Raw genomic sequence first — 14186 nt, 5'->3', positions numbered from 1 at the left:
TCCTGGATCACTTTTTCCCCCTTTCTTAAAAAGTACTATATTAGCAACCCCCAAGTTTACAGATTCATTAAAAATTCTTGCTATTGGTATTGCAATTTCATGTGCCAGTTTCTTTAATATTTTTGGATGGAGATTATCTGGGCCCCCAATTTAGTCTCAGTAAGCTGTTTGAGTTTGACTTCCACCTCGGCTGTGGTCATTTCTACTTCCATATCCTCGTTCCCATTAGCCACCCTGCCACTACTCCTAAGCTCTCATTATCCTTTTTAAAAACTAAGACAAAGTATTTGTTTAGGTTTTGGGCCATGCCTAGATTATCTCCACCCCACTGTCAGCGCTTAGTCATCTTCTTTCCTTATTTTCTTTTTATTTATATGGCTATAGAACCTTTTACTGTTGGTTTTAATTTCCATTGCAAGGTCCAAACCTGCTTGGCTTTTAGCAGTTCTCACTTTATCCCTTCACTTTCTGACCTCCAAGAGGTAGCTTTCCTTGTTGATCCATCCCCTCTTCCACTCCTTGCTGGCTTTCTGCTTTCTCTTAATAACCTGTTTGAGATGCTTGCTCATCAAGCTTGGTTTGCAACCCTTCCCTACATATTTTTCTCATTGCTTGGCATGCAAGCTACAGATAGTTTCTGCAACTTTGACTTAAACAATTCCAAGCCTCCTCTGCATTCAGAGTTCTTCAGTCCAGTCCTCTTCCCTAATTCCCTTAATTTTTTAAAGTTTGCCCTTTTGAAATCAAGGACTCTAGTTTCAGATCTATTTTTGTTTATCCTACCATTTAAACTAAACTATCTCATGATCACTTAAACCAAGGTTGTCCCCTACAACCAGTTCTTCTATGAAATCCTCACTACTCACCAATACCAAATCTAAAATGGCATCATCCCATGTTGGTTCAGCCACTGTTTGGTGAAGAAATCTGCCAGCTATCACATCCAGGAAAATCTTGGCTCTACTATTATTAGTAGCACTTGTCCACCAATCTATAGCTGGGAAGTTAAAGTCTCCAATAATCACACAATTCCCAGTAGTATTTATTTCATTAAAAACTCTAAAGAGGACTCTATCCATATCAAAATCAGATTCTGGGGTCCACAGCATAGCCCAAACACTATGCCAGGGAACCTCTGGTAGCTTTCTTCCCCAAGGTGCTTTTGACCCAAACAGACTCTATTTTATCCATTCCATTACTTCTAATTTCTTTACAGTTTACCTGATCATTAATATACAGTGCTACTCCACCAGCTTTACCTATTTCTGTCTTTCCTGAACAGCACATACCCTTCAATACCTATACTCTAGTCATGTCTATTATTCCACCATATTTCTGTTATCCCTATAACATTTGGTTTTACTTTCTGCACCAGTAGTTCTAGTTCCTCCATATTGTTCCCCAGGCTCCTTGCATTGGTTTACACCAGTGGTTCCCAAACTTGTTCCGCCGCTTGTGCAGGGAAAGCCTCTGGTAGGCCAGGCCAGTTTGTTTACCTGCTGCGTCCGCAGGTTCGGCCGATCGCGGCTCCCAGTGGCCGCGGTTTGCTGCTCCAGGCCAATGGGAGCTGCTGGAAGCGGCGTGGGCCGAGGGATGTACTGGCCACCACTTCCAGCAACTCCCATTGGCCTGGAGCAGCGAACCGTGATAAACAAGTGGCGGAACCCTCCCCCACACAAAAACACAAAACACACAAAAACTCACTTCCCTTAAGGACCAATGGCATTTTGGGATGTATAAGTAGGGGCATTGCCAGCAGATCGAGGGATGTGATTGTTCCCCTCTATTCGACATTGGTGAGGCCTCATCTGGAGTACTGTGTCCAGTTTTGGGCCCCACACTACAACAAGGATGTGGAAAAATTGGAAAGAGTCCAGCGGAGGGCAACAAAAATGATTAGGGAACTGGAACACATGACTTATGAGGAGAGGCTGAGGGAACTGGGGATGTTTAGTCTTCAGAAGAGAAGAATGAAGGGGGATTTGATAGCTGCTTTCAACTACCTGAAAGGGGGTTCCAAAGAGGATGGCTCTAGACTGTTCTCAGTGGTAGCAGATGACCGAACAAGGAGTAATGGTCTCAAGTTGCAGTGGGGGAGATTTAGGTTGGATATTAGGAAAAACTTTTTCACTACGAGGGTGGTGAAACACTGGAATGCGTTACCTAGGGAGGTGGTGGAATCTCCTTCCCTAGAAGTTTTTAAGGTCAGGCTTGACAAAGCCCTGGCTGGGATGATTTAGTCGGGGATCGGTCCTGCTTTGAGCAGGGGGTTGGACTAGATGACCTCCTGAGGTCCCTTCCTGATATTCTATGATTCTATGATTCATCTTGATCTTATGCAGGGGTTGATATTACTAAGAGCTCCTGTCGGCAGTACAAATAATAAGGTCTCTGTTCCACAGGTTAGGCCTCCAACTCAATCTCGAAAAGTGTGCTTTGACACCGGTGTAGTGGATAGATTTCATAGGAGTTTCTCTGGATGCACCCAAGGCTTACCTATCTATGGGCAGGTTTGTGACCCTAAAATATCTCTTCTCAAGGATTCAGATAAGTCCCAAACCTTGGCAAGAAACTGTCTCCAACGAATAGGTCATATGGCAGGTTGTGACTTCGTAATCCAACACAACAGGTTACATCTTTGATGTTTCCAGGGATAGCTCAGGAGTGTTTATATACTGGACAAGCACAGTCTGGACTAGCAGGTGTTTATTCTCCATTGGATTCTGGAGTCACTCAAGTGGTGGAAGAACCCTTCCAAGGTCTGTGCGAGAGTCCCTTTTCTCCAAGCTCCTCCTACCATCATTATAACATCAGATGCATTCCATTTGGGAGGGGGGCCCCTCTCGGGTTGCACATAATCCAGGACAAATGGTCATCCCAAGAACATCTTCTTCACATGAACCTTTTAGAATTGGGAGCATCAGAAATGCTTGCATTCACTTCCTTCCTCTGATCAGAGCAAAATCTCTCAATATTATGATGGACAGCATTGCCTGCATGTTCCACATCAGTCGTCAGGGTAGGACACGGTTCCCCTCACTTTGTGATGAAGTAATAGCTCCAGAATTGGTGCATAGCAAACCAGATTGTCATCTCAGCTTCTTACCTTCCAGGTATACAGAACACTACAGCCGACAAACTCAGCAGGCACTTCTCCCAGAATTACAAATGGCAGTTGGATTCATATTTCTAACCTGGGGGTTGGTTCGAGAAGTGGACATCTTTCCAACTGCCACCAACACAAAGTGCAAGACATTTTGCTTGAGAGGGGAACTTGACCCTCAATCAATAGGGGATGCCTTCTTTATTTCATGGAATCTTTTCACATACCCACCAACACCACTACTTTTCAAGGTACTGAACAACACAAGGCCAAGGACATTATAATTGCAGTGATTTGGCCAAGACAAGTTTGGTAGCCTTACCTCATTCGACTTGCTTCTCGTCTACCACTAAGACTTCCAGTCCTTTGCTGTCTGTTGTCTCTGAATCACAATCAGATTCTTCACCCAAACTTTGAAAGTCTGCAACTCCGGACATCGTTCCTGGATGGTTCTCGGGGATAGAGACTTCCTGTCCAAAAGAGGTACAACAAGTATCATTAGATAACGGAAAAACAAGTCTTTCCTGTCCACTCTTCGCTTTCAAGTGTCTTGGACTACCTGTTGGAGTTTAAAAGATCAGGTATCGCTATGAGTTCTGTAAAGGTTCACTTGGTAGCTATAAGAGTCTTAAACTCGTCCGTGGAAGGTTTTGGACTTTTGCTCACCCTACAACATCAAAATTCCTCCGGGGACTAATGAATCTTTTCCCACAGATTAGCGAACCGGACCCACTATGGGACTTGAATTTTGTCCATAACTGTCTCATGAAATGCCCCTTTGAGTCATTAGCTACATGTTTGCTGCTCCATCTATCCATGAAAACAACTTTCTTGGAGGCCACCACTTCTGCCTGCAAGATCAGAGAAGGGGGGGGGAGGGGGGATTTAATGGCAGACCTTCCTTTTACAATGTTTTTTCAAGGAAAAGGTATCATTGCAACCACATTCCAAATTTCTACCTAAGGTGTCTTCTGAATTTCATATTAACCAGACCATTCATGTCTCAGGATTTTTCCCCAGAACCAAATCAGACTAGGCAGGAATCTGCCTTCCATACTTTGGATGTCAAAAGGGCATTAGCTTTCTATTTTGACAGAACCAAACCATTCAGAAAGTTTCCCAGTCTGTTTCAATTGTGCACAGATCTAAGGGATCAACAATTTCCACCCAGAGACTTTCAAGATGGATTTCTGGGTGTATTATTTCATGTTATGATTCTGCCAGTATTCAACCTCCTTCAGGACCATTAGCCCATTCTAGATCACAGTCTACTTCTATGGCGTTACTCAAGGATGTTAACAGTAGCTGAAATTTGCAGAGCTGCAATTTGAACTTCAATACATACTCTCTCCAACCACAATATGTTAATTCATGCCTCTAAATCAGATGCTGCAGTTAGCAAGGCAGTTCTATCTTCAGTATTAGACTCTGGTCCAAGATCCCTCCTCCCTGTGGAGATACTGCTCAGGAATCACCTGAAGTGCAGCACCAATAGGGACACTATTTGAAGAAGAAGGAGAGACTACTCACCTTGTGCAGTAACTGGAGTTCTTCAAGATGCATTCCCCTGTGGGTGCTCCACTACCTCCCTCCTTTCCCTCTGCTTTGGAGCTTCCTCTGCAGGACATTGAGGTAGAGAAGGATCTGAGGGCGGTTCACTTGTGCAGCCCTATATATCCTCGCAACGGGGCACGAGGATGTACTGAGTGCATGCACAGGCAAAAGGGAGAGGCTCTGCTTACAAAAATCTCTGATCCAAGGTCCAGGGGCATGTGTGCACCTGAAGTGGCGCACCCATCAGGACACACATCTCAAAGAACTTCAATTACTGCACAAGATGAGTAACCTCTCCTTCGGCACTTGAACATACCATTTGGAAAAATTAACCAGGACCTCTATTCTTCTTTCAGTTGCAAAGTCTCTCACCCATACCCATCAACATTCTATTGATCTCATCAACTACAACATTCTTTATTCAGTGTATTCTACTTATTCTTTCATTAAATCTAACAAAATTTTCTGTGCTGTTCATGATATCATCACCAAGCACTTCCTGATTATGTCTGAACACTTCTCTACTGCTCCTCAGAATTACCTTGTCTCCTCTTATCCGTTTATTTTCATACATATCATATACTGTGTCCTATCTACTGATTTCAACCTATCCCCATAAAACTGGACTATTTCCCATACTTCAAGCTTTCCTTGGCATACACGACCTTCAACTGTATATGTCAGAACCTTGGCAAACAATCTATGTCTCAAGATGGTGTTTTTCTTTTTGTATCCCTATGCCCTCAGTAGTCTTAATAATTTGTGGTGGCCTTTACCAGAAATTTCATTTGCTGATGCACTTTTTCCTATGTATTCAGGGATAACACTGATAGCAAAGAATTTGCAAGAGAAGAGCCAGTAATGAGACTCCAGAGCTTCAGAAACTGCCCAAAGCATCCTCAGAAAAATTAACTGGTTATTTACAGCCATCAGCCCACCTACTGTAGAGCAATGTCAATTCTCTTTGCCTCTGGGAAATCAGTTTTTCCAAGGCCATCTATGAGCTGTGCATTATTCTATAGTTCTCTGACCTGTGCTTGCCTGAGGCTGGATGTCAATTCTAAAAAGACGATGCTCCCTGCCCCTCCACATAGTATCTTGCCATTCCCCCAGGTGGTTGACTTCTACATGCTTCCTCATATCTGACATGGAGTAGCCTGACACTACTTTGCCTCAAGAGATTATGGCTTTGTGCCCTTTGCCTTTGGAGTTGTTTTTTTCTTGAGGTAGAGTCACAAACTAAGGATAACTCTCAGAAGACAATATTGCACTTTTTTCCCACAGCATCCAGAATAAAGTGAAAAGGGAGGGGTTTGTACCAGAACTTGCCTAATTGGCTAATTTTAAACTCTAAGAGACTAGTAACGGGACTTGACAGATAGTGGCATTTCATTGTGACATTCCGAAATTATTATTCAAATGATTCTGAACCCCTTCATTATCAGTAGATTTGTGAAGAAATTGAATCCAGATCAGGTATTCATCTCTTTTCCAGTCCCATCTCTGTCTGCTTGGAGAGCTGTAAATCTCATCAGCAACTCCACAGGGATGCTCTACCATTGCAAATTCAGTCTAATTTCTTTTCCAAGTGTGCTGGTAACCATTGCTCCATTTCCATATCAGTAATTCTCTTCTCCATCCAGCCTGCTTACTCTTGCTTCCCAATATTTTCTTATACAGTTGAAAAGAATTTCATTTCTCCCTTTCAATCTAAGGTCTCTCTAATTTATGATAACGACTGAAGGCTGATATCTTCTCCTTCCTTGCCTCTGTGTCTACTTTCTTTTTCCTTTCCTTGCCTCCCTGGACCTTCCTAAAATTATGCATTAGAAAATAACCTCCTCCAAATACCACACTGCACAGACTTTTACCTCATAACAAAGTGCTCAAGAAAATCTCCTCCTCTAATCTTTCCAAGCACCTGTCTTACAATATTATCCTTGACCAATTTTAGACTGTGTTTCACTCTGGCCATAATGTGGAAGCCACTTTCTTTTTATAGTTAGCAAGAGACCTAAGTGCTTCCTTTGACTGCTGTGGACCACTCCACTCATGTGGACTTCTTCTATAGCTGAATCAATTCCCTCTTGTCTCAGTTTTACTCTTACCTACCTCACTTAACCACACTTTCACTTTCCAACAGTGGTTCCTGCTCTGTGTCAAGACTTGTCTTCTGTGGAGATCCACCGATCTCAATTTCCTTTTCTACCTATCTCTGCCCTCCAAGGACCCACTACTCTTTTCTGTCTAACTGTTCCTAACTCCTAACACTGTAACTATAATGACCCCTTTTATGCTGATGTTGCTTAATTGTAAATCTCTTTCAACAGTTTAATGGCTCCTCCCTTTCCACATTCCCTCTGCCAATCTTGGCTAGGTAAAACCAAAAGTTTAAGGCAGACCTTCTTACCTCATCCTCTCACCACCCACCCACATACCAACTCCCCCAGTTGGAGTGAGAGCAGTTTCAGACATTTGGAGTAGACTTTCTATATCTCTTCACCTCTTCAACTTTGACATCACTTCTCAAATATTCCCTGAAAACATATATATTCTCCCTTGCCTATTACTCTTTCCCACTGGTAATATTTAACTCTAAATTATTATGAGAAAATTTTATTAAAGATAAAATTCAAAATAAGGATCAGATTCTGCTTACTTTACTCATGTGAGTAATCCCATAGAAATCCCATGAGCAGGATTTGGCCTTACAGTGCTATCATAAGAACATAAGAATGGCCCTACTGGGTCAGACCAAAGGTCCATCTAGCGCAGTATCCTGTCTTCTGACAGTGGCCAGTGCCAGGTGCCCCAGAGGGAATGAACAGAGCAGGTAATCATCAAGTGATCCATCCCCTGTCGCTCATTCCCAGCTTCTGGCAAACAGAGGCTAGGGACACCGTTCCTGCCCACCCTGGCTAATAGCCATTGATGGACGTATCCTCCATGAATTTATCTAGTTCTTTTTTGAACCCTGTTATGGTCTTGGCCTTCACAACATCCTCTGGCAAGGAGTTCCACAGGTTGACTGTGTGTTGTGTGAAAAAATACTTCCTTTTATTTGTTTAAAACCTGCTGCCTATTAATTTCATTTGGTGATCCCTAGTCCTTGTGTTATGAGAAGTAGTAAACAACACTTCCTTATCTACTTTCTCTACACCAGTTATGATTTTATAGATGTCTCTTTTCCAAAATGAAAAGTCCAAGTCTTATTAATCTCTCCTTATACGGAATCCATTCCATACCCCTAATCATTTTTGTTGCCTTTTCTGAACCTTTTCCAATTCCAATATACTTTTTTGAAATGGGGCACCGCATCTGCGCACAGTATTCAAGATGTGGGTATACCATGGATTTATATAGAGGCAACATGATATTTTCTGTCCTATTATCTATCCCTTTCTTAATTATTCTCAGCATTCTGTTTGCTTTTTCAACTGCCGCTGCACACTGAGTGGATGTTTTCAGAGAACTATCCACGACTCCAAGATCTCCTTCTTGAGTGGTAACAGCTAATTTTGACCCCATCATTTTATATGTATAGTTGGGATCATGCTCTCAAATTTGCATTACTTTGTATTTATCAACATTAAATTTCATCTGCCATTTTGTTGCCCAGTCACTCAGTTTTGAGAGATCCTTTTGTAGCTCTTTGCAGTCTGCCTGGATCTTAACTATCTTTAGTAATTTTGTATCATCTGCAAATTTTGTCACCTCATTGTTTACTCCTTTTTCCAGATCATTTATGAATATGTTGAATAGGACTGGTCCCAGAACAGACCCCTGGGGGACACCACTATTTACCTCTCTCCATTCTGAAAGCTGACCATTTATACTTACCCTTTGTTTCCTATCTTTTAACCAGTTACCAACCCATGAGAGCACCTTCCTTCTTATCCCATGGCAGTTTACTTTGCGTAAGGGCATTTGGTGATGGACCTTGTCAAGGGCTTTCTGAAAATCTAAGTACACTATATCCACTGGATCCCCTTGGTCCACATGCTTGTTGACCTACTCAAAGAATTCTAGAAGATTGGTGAGGCATGATTTCCCTTTACTAAAACCATGCTGACTCTTCCTCAACAAATTATGTTCATCTATATGTCTGACAATATTGTTCTTTATTATAGTTTCAACCAATTTGCCCAGTACTGAAGTCAGGCTTACAGACCTGTAATTGCTGGGATCACCTCTGGAGCCCTTTAAAAAAATTGGTGCCACATTAGCTATTCTCCAGTCATCTGGTACAGAAGCTGAATTAAATGATAGGTTACAGACTACAGTTAATAGTTCCGCAATTTCACATTTGAGTTCCTTCAGAACTCTTGGGTGAATACCATCTGATCCTGGTGACTTATTGCTGTTTAATTTATCAATTTGTTCCAAAACCTCCTCTAATGATACCTCAATCTGGGACATTTCCTCAGATTTGTCACCTAAAAAGAATAGCTCAGGTTTGGGAATCTCTCACATCCTCAGCCATGAAGGCCGATGCCAAGAATTCATTTAGTTTCTCCGCAATGGTCTTATTATCTTTGAGTGCTCCTTTAGCATCTTGATCGTCCAGTGGCCCCAATGGTTGTTTAGCAGGCTTCCTGCTTCTGATGTACTTAAAAAAAATTGCTCTTATTTTTTGAGTCTTTGGCTAACTGTTCCTCAAATTCTTTTTTGGCCTTCCTAATTGTATTTTTACACTTCATTTGCCAGTGTTTATGCTCCTTTCTATTTTCCTCATTGTGATCTAACTTCCACTTTTTAAAGGATGCCTTTTTGCCTCTTACTGGTTCTTTTACTTTGTTGTTTAGCCACGGTGTCTCTTTTTTGGTTCTCTTACTATGTTTTTTAATTTGGGGTATACATTTAACTTGAGCCTCTATTATGGTGTCTTTTCCATGCAGCTTGCAGAGATTTCACTTTTGGCACTTTACCCTTTAATTTCTGTTTAACTAACTTCCTCATTTTTGTGTAGTTCCCCTTTCTGAAATTAAATGCTAAAGTGTTGGAGCGCTGTGGTGTTTTTCCTGCTATGGGATATTAAACTTAATTATATTATGGTCACTATCACCAAGCGGTCCAGCTATATTCACCTCTTAGACCAGATCCTGTGCTCTACTTAGGACTAAATCAAGAATTGCCTTTCCTCTGGTGGATTCCAGGACCAGCTGCTCCAAGAAGCAGTCATTTAAGGTGTCAAGAAACTTTCTCTCTTCATCCCGTCCTGAGGTGACATGTATCCAGTCAATATGGGGATAACTGAAATCCCCCATTATTATTATTGAGTTTTTTATTTTAATAGCCTCTCTAATCTCCCTGAGCATTTCACAGTCACTATCACCATCCTGGTCAGGTGGTCGGTAATATGTCCCTACCGCTAGATTCTTATTACTAGAGCATGGAATTTCTGTCCATAGAGATTCTTTGGTACAGTTTGATTCATTTACGATTTTTACTTCATTTGATTCTACGCTTTCTTTCATATATAGTGCCACTCCCCCACCAGCACAACCTGTTCTGTCCTTCCGATATATTTTGTACACTGGTATTACTGTATCCCATTGATTATCCTCATTCCACCAAGTTTCTGTGATGCCTATTATATCAATATCCTCATTTAATACAAGGCACTCTAGTTCACCCATTTTATTATTTAGACTTCTAGTATTGGTATATAAGCACTTTGTCTCCTTTTAGCTGTCTGCCATTACACGATGCAATTGAATGGGACTCTTTTTTATTTGACTGTTTCTGATCAGACCCTGCCTGTATTTTATCATTTTCTGTCCTCTCGTCCTCACTAGGACATAGAGAGTCTCTATTAATAGATCCTCCCCTAAGGGATGTCCGAACCATGTGCTCCTCCACACCTGTCAGCTTTCCCCCAGCCCTTAGTTTTAAAACTGCTCTATGACCTTTTTAATGTTAAGTGCCATCATGTTGCATTTTCTTCTTTAATATGCTATAGGAATAGTTATTTTACAAATAGTAATTTACAAACACGAGTGTTATATAGAAACATTGTGAAAATGTCCTAAAGCTGACCTATCATAAATATAAAGGGAAGGGTAAACACCTTTAAAATCCCTCCTGGCCAGAGGAAAAACCCTTTCACCTGTAAACGGTTAAGAAGCTAGGATAACCTCGCTGGCACCTGACCAAAATGACCAATTAGGAGACAAGATACTTTCAAAGCTGGAGGGGGGGGGAACAAAGGGTTCTCTCTGTCTGTGTGATGCTTTTGCCGGGACCAGAGCAGGAATGCAGGTCAGAACTCCTGTAAAAAGTCAGTAAGCAATCTAGTTAGATATGTGTTAGATTCTGTTTTGTTTAAATAGCTAATAAAATAAGTTGTGCTGAATGGAATGTATATTCCTGTTTTTGTATCTTTTTGTAACTTAAGGTTTTGCCTAGAGGGATTCTCTATGTTTTGAATCTGATTACCCTGTAAGGTATTTACCATCCTGATTTTACAGAGATGATTCTTTTACTTTTTCTTTAATTAAAATTCTTCTTTTAAGAACCTGATTGCTTTTCCTTGTTCTTAAGATCCAAGGGTTTGGGTCTGTGTTCACCTATGCAAATTGGTGAGGATTTTTATCAAGCCTTCCCCAGGAAAGGGGATGTAGTGCTTGGGGGGATATTTTGTGGGGGGAGATGTTTCCAAGTGGGCACTTCCCCTGTTCTTTATGTAACACTTTGGTGGTGGCAGTGTTTAACCTAAGCTGGTAAGAATAAGTTTGGGGGTCTTTCATGCAGGTCCCCCATCTGTACCCTAGAGTTCAGAGTGGGGAAGGAACCTTGACATGGTGGCAGAGCGGTGGGATTAACTTGAAATCATTTTGAGATCATTCTGAGATTTTTTTTTTGAACCAGAAGCACAGAAGGATTTTAAAAGATTTTAAAGGATTTTGTAAAAGGCGACAAAGCAACAAGCATAACAAAAGGGAGCTTGCTTTTGTGAGCTGGAGTTTCTCTACCTAAAGGCAGGGTAGTTAACCTCCTGCAGGGAAATTCACAAGTCTTCACAGACCTGAAGAAGTTTTGTTTTGTTTTGTTTTGTTTTTAGCTAAGAGCAATTAGAGGGTTTTTCTGTCTATTTGCCTGGAGACAAAGGATTTTTCTGTAGACTGAGAATACTATAAAAAAACATAGGTATCAGGTTACAGCACAACCTGTTTTTTTTAACAAGCCAAGTTTTTTTTTGTTTGTTTGTTTTATTTCTAACTCTCGGGAGCAAGGTTAGTTAAAAACAGAGAGGCAAGCATGACAGAAACCAAGGAAACAGCCAAAGAGGCTGCCCACAGGAGAGCTATGGAGGCAAAGGAAAAAGAAATGGAGGAAAAGGAAAAAGCCCAAGAGGCTGCCCACAGGAGAGTTATGGAGGCAAAGGAAAAAGAATGGACGCATGCTCAGGAGGAAAGGGAGCCTGCCCACAGGAGAGCTATGGAGGCAAGGGAAAAAGAAATGAAAGAAAAGGAAAAAGAGAGGAAGCATGCTGAGGCGGAGAAGGAAAAAGAGAGGAAGCATGCTGAGGAGGAGAGGAAGCATGCTGAGGCGGAGAAGGAAAAAGAGAGGAAGCATGCACTGGAGATGGAGAAGGCAAAGGCTGAGCAGAATCTACTGGATAACCCTAACCATCCTTCCCCAACAATCCATAAATGGGAGTGACTATGTTCACAGTATAATGAATCCAGTGATATTGCTGAATATTTTCTCACCTTTGAGAGACTGTGTACTCTCCATAAAATTCCTGAAGATGACCACATCGGTCGCAAAATTGACTGGAAGAGCTCTGGACATATTCAATAAGATGCCTATTGATGAGGCTTCTGACTATAATAAGTTCAAGGATTTGGTTTTAAAGCAATTTCAAATTACATCTAAAACGTACAGAGTAAAAGTTTGAACCCTTAAGAGAGGGTCTGGACTAAATAATGTGGCTTATCTAAACCAGATGAAGGATCTGTTATATAAATGGGTCCAAGGAAGGGGTATCACTAGCTTTGACGTAATGTGTGATTTGATAGCTCAGGAGCAATTCCTGAATATGTCCAAGGAGGAAATAAAACAGTGTTTATGGGATAAGGAAATGGACTCACCAGAAAGTCTTGCTTCTTATGCTGATCGATACGAGCAGTCCCAGACTGCCAGAGAGGCGGGGCAAGGGGAACAAAATGGGTGGAGGGAGGAGAGAGGAACAATCCTGGTCACAGTTGGAGTGGATACCAGAAGGGACACCCTCAGGCCACACCCTACTACCGGGGGCAGCCCAAGGCCCCAGCTACACACCAAGGAATACTCCAGACACCTTATCGTCCTGCCACACCGTTCTCCAGCAACCCACCTGGCCCCAGTGACCCGTCATCTGGACAATGTTTTAAATGTAACGAGCCAGGGCATGTAAAGGCCAACTGCCCCAAGAACCCCAACAGATTACAGTTCATTGCACCGGAATCACACCAGAGGTCCTCAGGCCCAGATACCTCCCAGATACCCTCAGAGCTGAGGGAAACTGTGAGTGTGGGCGGGAAGAAGGTCACCGCATGGAGGGTCACAGGAGAACAAGTGTCGGCTATCCATGCTTCCTTAGTGGACCCAAATTTAATCGACCCAGAGATCCAAGTGACAATTCAACCCTTCAAGTCCAACTCTTTCAATTTGCCTATAGCCAAGTTGCCGGTCCAGTACAAGGGCTGGTGAGGAACGTGGACTTTTGCAGTCTATGATGATAATCCCATCCCCATGCTGTTGGGGGAAGACTTGGCCAATCATGTGAAGCTAGCCAAGAGGGTGGGAATGGTCACCCGCAGCCAGGCTAAGCAAGCCGTCATGCCTAGCTCTGTTCCAAAAACTTCTACCAGGACCCGGTCAGAGGTGATGGAACTGGACCCCATGCCAACGTCTGCAACAGCAGTAGTGGATCCAGTCCCAGAGACCCAGACAGAGCCAGTCCCAGAACCAGAACCAGCGGAACACCAACACCAGAAGGCCCCACCAAACCTGAACCGGCAGCAGCCAATAACCCTACACAAGAGGCTCAGCCGGAACCTGAACCCCAACATAGTGCACCAGCGGAGAGCGGTTCACAGTCAACAGAAACAGCCCCATCCCCTACATCACTTCCAGAGGGACCAAGCCTAGGTCCACAATCCAATGAGGAACTGATGTCTCCAGCATCAAGGGAACAGTTCCAGACCGAACAGGAAGCAAATGAAAGCCTCCAGAGAGCTTGGACGGCGGCACGGAGTAACCCACTGCCTCTCAGCTCTTCTAATCAATCCAGGTTTGTTGTAGAAAGAGGACTTTTACAAGGAAACTCTTTCTGGTGGACACCAGGAAGACTGGCATCCTCAAAGACAGTTAGTAGTTCCAACTAAGTACCGGGTAAAGCTCTTGAGCTTAGCCCATGATCATCCTAGTGGCCATGCTGGGGTGAACAGGACGAAAGACCATTTGGGGAGGTCATTCCACTGGGAGGGAATGGGCAAGCATGTTTCTACCTATGTCCAGTTTTGTGAGGAGTGCCAAAGAG

The 14186-nt window shown here is 42.6% G+C and overlaps 1 long non-coding RNA gene across 1 annotated transcript in view; it reads right to left on the bottom strand.

The window, feature by feature from the left end:
• Positions 1-14186, bottom strand: part of LOC141982164 (uncharacterized) — a 60981-nt gene that overhangs the window by 17101 nt on the left and 29694 nt on the right. Inside the window, exon 2 of the long non-coding RNA XR_012637978.1 lies at positions 3426-3573. This is a non-coding gene — a long non-coding RNA (uncharacterized LOC141982164). The remainder of the gene's footprint in view (positions 1-3425; positions 3574-14186) is intronic.

Source organism: Natator depressus, chromosome 2 (assembly GCF_965152275.1).
Source record: "Natator depressus isolate rNatDep1 chromosome 2, rNatDep2.hap1, whole genome shotgun sequence".
Taxonomy (NCBI): domain Eukaryota; kingdom Metazoa; phylum Chordata; order Testudines; family Cheloniidae; genus Natator; species Natator depressus.
Note: the sequence above shows the minus strand (reverse complement) of the source record. Positions and strands in the feature narration are given on the sequence as shown.